Raw genomic sequence first — 5,549 nt, 5'->3', positions numbered from 1 at the left:
TCTCTTCTTTTTATCCTATTTGATTTTTAGTTGCTTGGGGACAAGCAACAATTTAAGTTTGGTGTTGTGATGAGAGGATAATTTATACGCTTTTTGGCATTGTTTTTAGGTAGTTTTTAGTAGGATCTAGCTACTTTTTAGTATGTTATTATTAGTTTTTAAGAAAAATTCACATTTCTGGACTTTACTATGAGTTTGTATGGTTTTCTGTGATTTCAGGTATTTTTTGGCTGAAATTGAGGGACCTCAGCAAAAAACAGATTCAGATGCTGAAAAAGGACTGCTGATGCTATTGGATTTTGACCTCCCTGCACTCGAAATGGATTTTTTTGAGCTCCAAAAACCGAAATGGCACGCTCTCAATTGCATTAGAAAGTACACATCCAGGGCTTTCCAGCAATATATAATAGTGCATACTTTGCTCGAGTTTTGATGAGGCAAACTGGCGTTTAAACGCCAACTTCCTGCCCTATTCTGGCATTAAACGCCAGAAACAAGTTACAAGCTAGAGTTAAACGCCAAAAACAGGCTGCAAACTGGCGTTTATCTCCAAGAAAGTCTCTACACATGAAAGCTTCAATGCTCAGCCCAAGCACACATCAAGTGGGCCCGGAAGTGGATTTCTGCATCATTACTTATTTCTGTAACCCTAGTAACTAGTTTAGTATAAATAGAACTTTTTACTATTGTACTGGGGGATCTTTGATCAGTTTTATGCTATCTTAGACACTAAGGGCTGGCCTCATGGCCATGCCTGGACCATCATCACTTATGTATTTTCAACGGTGGAGTTTCTACACACCATAGATTAAGGTGTGGAGCTCTGCTGTTCGTCGAGTATTAATACAAAGTACTATTGTTCTTCTATTCAATTCAAGCTTATTCTTATTCTAAGATGTTCACTCGCACTTCAACCTGATGAATGAGATGAACCGTGACACTTATCACCATTTTCACTTATGAACGCGTGCGTGACAAACACTTCTGTTCTACCTGCGAAAGCTAGAGTATGCATCTCTTGGGTTCCTGATCCATGCGTTCGATTGCCTCTCTTGACAACAGAGCTTTCAATTCCTTGAGATCAGAGTCTTTGTGGTATAAGCTAGAATCAATTGGCAGCATTCTTGAGATTTGAAAAGTCTAAACCTTGTCTGTGGTATTCCGAGTAGGATCTGGGATGGGACGACTGTGACGAGCTTCAAACTCATGACTGTTGGGCGTAGTGACAGATGCAAAAGGATCAATGGATCCTATTCCAACATGAGTGAGAACTGACAGATGATTAGCCCTACGTAACCCGTAGCTGGACCATTTTTACTGAGAGAATGGACGGTAGCCATTGACAACGGTGATCCCCCAACATACAGCTTGCCATGGAAAGGAGTATGAATGATTGAATGAAGACAGTAGGAAAGCAGAGATTCAGAAGGAATAATGCATCTCCATACGCTTATATGAAATTCCCACCAATGAATTACATAAGTATCTCTATCTTTATTTTATGTTTATTTATCTTTTAATTATCAAAACTCTGTAACCATTTGAATCTGCCTGACTGAGATTTACAAGATGACCATAGCTTACTTCAAGCCGACAATCTCCGTGGGGTCGACCCTTACTCACGTAAGGTTTATTACTTGGACGACCCAGTGCACTTGCTGGTTAGCTGTGTGAAGTTGTGAAAAAGAGTTGAGATTACAATTGTGCGTACCAAGTTGTTGGCGTCATTGAGATCACAATTTCGTGCACCACAGTGCCCAGTGATGTAAGATATAAGACCCCGGGACGCCAAAGGTAATCATAAACATAATATCCATCACAAGATTCAATCTTAAGGCATAACTAAAATAGTAAAGCGTAACTTAAGTCATAATACAATAAAAGGGTAATCTATCTTAGAGGATTTCTAACTAACAAATCTCTGCTATCCCACAGCCTTCACCAACCTATCCTCCACGCGATCCCATCGCCACCACCTTCCGAACCTCCTCAATTCCAGTAGAAAACACAATTAATTTCAATGCAAGTAAAACACAAGTATTGGCATGTAAGGCAAGTAATTCAAGTAGCAATTAGACATGTTATACAAATAGGAAAACAATTACAAGTCGGCAAAGCATACAAACAGATAGAAGATGCACACAATGAATGCCTGTCCTATTGGCTGTGATATCACATTGTCGATTCAACTGCCAACCTGCCACACCTCCATGGAGATCGCCCTTCGGAATCATCATTGGAAACCCCCGAGATATGGTGCTCGGATCCGGGTCCACAATTTTGTGCCTGCACACTCTATTGATCCGAAGGGATGCGAGCGGGACACTCTTGCCTCAGACCTCACATCTCAACGTAAGCGGGATTAACCACCGTCCTTATGCCGACGCCGCTACCTCGCAGGTGGGATTAACCACCGTCCCTGCCGGGCGCATAGCGTCTCATAATCTCAATATAAAACAATAGTTCTGTGGTTTTTTAGAAAACATTTTCAATACATTAATGAATCATCATTGCACATTCGAGTCCTCGACTCATCTCAACCACTGTCAATCAACATTTTCATTTCGAGTCCTCGACTCATCTCAACTACAGTCAATTCACATTTCAGTTCCAAACTCAACAGTTCATCAGTTCTCATTTCATATACCTATCTATCTTCACACGCCATCAAACACATCCTCAGTACACCCGAAACCTAAGCCTTCGTTTTCTAATTTTTCATAATAATATCAACTAAATCCCTTAGGTTCTTTTCCATGTTCTCATAACCAAAATTAAGCCTAAGAGTCTTAAAATATTGTCACAAAGGCTTACAATCTTGTTGGGAAGGTGAAATAGTTGAAAACAAAGTTTAAGTTTGAGAAACAAGGCGTGTGGATACGCAGGGGTGTGCGTGCGCACACCCAGGTGAAGCTTTAAAAAGTGTGCATACGCATAGAGGTGTGCGTACGCACAGGTATAAAAGTTCACAAGTCTGTTCGCTCGCACAAGCTGTGTTAGCGCCCTCAACAGACAGCCCTTCCCTACGCGTGTGTGTGTGCATAGGGCTGTGCGTACGCATAGATTGTAAATCCTCATTGGGTATGTGCGCACATAAGCTGTGCTAGCACTGCAAACAAGAAGCCTTCCCCTGCGTATGCGTACGCACAGGTCTGTGCGTGCGCACAGGTTTAAAATTTTGTAGGGGTGTGTGTGCGCACAAGGCTGTGCGTGTGCACATACCAGAAATCATAAAATTCTACAACTTTGCAGAATTTCATATTTTCAACGCCAATCTTTGAATGATCATAACTCCCTCTACAAAAATCCAATTTTTGCAAACTTTATATCGATTTTAAGAGTTTTGAATGAATTTCAATTCTAACCAAATTTTAATAATTTTTGAAAACTGAGGCATAAGTTATGATTAGACAAAGTTCATCAAAATTCCCTTTTCACCAAATGTTCACAAGTACTCAATTTTTCAAACTCTCAAGCCACATCCAACCAAAACAATACCAAACTCCTATTTATAGCACATTCTACCCTCTTGGGTCAAAATTCATCATTTATACAATTTTTCCATCGCATTTAACTATTCTCACGCATCAACATCAAATGTGTAATACTATAATCAATCCACATTGAACTTCTCAAACCACATTACCATATCATCAACATCAATATCACATATATCATACCACTTCTCAACTTCACACAACCATTCATCATCATCATATCATAATCAATCATTATAATCAAACTCAAAAATCATCAATTCATCACAAATCATCATACATCATCATTCAACAACCCAAAAACCATTTTAATTCAAACCTATCATGTGGGTCACTAGCCTAAGTGTCCATAAATATTATATACTACATAGAGAAAACCGAAGCCATACCTTGGCCGATTCCCAATATGCCAAAAACCCAAATGGAGCACAATGTGGGCTTTCCACCACAATCTAAGCCACCAACAATCACCAACAAGCTCCAATAATTTCCAATAATCACAACTTCAAGCTATAACACACATAATTTACAATAATTCAACCTAGGGCTCATCATAATCAAAATTTCACAAAGGTTCAAGACCTATTACCTTTTCCAACAGCATTGGAAGCCAAAATCCAATGCTAAGGAAGGATTAGAGTGAACCTAAACACCCAAAATCACAAAATCTCACTTAATCAAAAACCCTAGGATTCAAAATTTTTGGAGAGAAGAACTGAGAAGATTTCGTGGTTACCTCACTACTTTCTTGGGTGGGTTTTGTAGAGCTCTCCACGAGGAAGGCGTGGCCATAAATGGTGTGGCGATCGGAGCTTCGTAGCTCAAGTTATGAGCTTGGGAAGTTGAGAGTGAATAGTGTTAATGGAGTCTCCTCTCTTTCTTTCCCTTTCAGCATGAGTGTGTGCATTTAAGTGTATAGTGTGCTGAAATGGGTGTTTAATGAGGGTTTATATATGTTGGGCTTGGGCCCAGTCTAACCAGTTAGCATTTTTAGCCCGTTTAGCCCAACTTCGGGCCCATCCTTTAAAATTAACGTCTGGTTTTTTACTTCTAATATTTTTCTAAGATTTTTGACTGTTTTCACTTTTTTTTGTATAGTACCGGGCAGACTTCAACCAGTTCAACTGGTTCAAATGCCAGTTCGCAAATTTTTGCGGTTTTTCACAGAAATTAAATTGCAAGAAAGCAAAACTAACAAATTCTAAAAAGGCTTCTTAGCTAGGATTAAGAATCAAGAAGTTCTATCCTTGTCATTAATCTAAACATAACAATTATCAAGAGTAATCCTATTATGTTATCTCCAACATCGAAAGAAGATCAAGTAGGCATAATTGATTTCAATTCACAAATCATAACCACTTTACTAATTGAGCTTAGTAAGAGGTTAACGTTAGTCAATACAAGATCAACTAACAGTTGTAGAATGCAAAAACATAAAGTATCATAAATTGGACAGTAATGACTCAATATCACCTAATTCCTCAATCACCAACCAAGAATACAAAAATCTACTCTAAAACTAATCCAAGCATTTTATCAAACAACTAGAGTGCATAAACATAAAGTATCATAAATTATAATAATTAGTAAAATCTATAACTACCAAATGTAAGAAATTAATAACAACAACTCAATTAAGCATCAAGAAAATATAAAACATCAAATTCATTAAAAGAAATTGAAATTAACAAGAGAATTCATAAACTAAAAGTGACAAAAATGAGAAATTAACAAGTAAGAATAAGAAAATTAAGACACTAGAATAGGAAAATATAAAAAAACCATACTAGAACAAGATCAAAATCTTAAAGAGAAACTAAGCTATGAATCCCAAAACATAATGTAAAAATAAAACTAACACTACTTGGTTCATTCTCTCTTCAATCCTTGGTTCAATAGCATCAAAAATGAGTTGAATTGGTCCCAAAATGCTCCAGAAATTGCCCCTCACGTGTTTCTTTAATGAAGCACATTTTTTGTGTCTCGCGTACACAAACTTTGACTGCGTACGTGGATGTCTTAACGCAACGTGCACTATAGACATATGCATAT

The sequence above is a fragment of the Arachis hypogaea genome, chromosome 4 (assembly GCF_003086295.3).
Source record: "Arachis hypogaea cultivar Tifrunner chromosome 4, arahy.Tifrunner.gnm2.J5K5, whole genome shotgun sequence".
In the NCBI taxonomy this organism is placed as follows: Eukaryota; Viridiplantae; Streptophyta; class Magnoliopsida; order Fabales; family Fabaceae; genus Arachis; species Arachis hypogaea.
The sequence above is the reverse complement of the archived record's forward strand: the minus strand, read 5'-3'. Positions refer to the sequence as shown.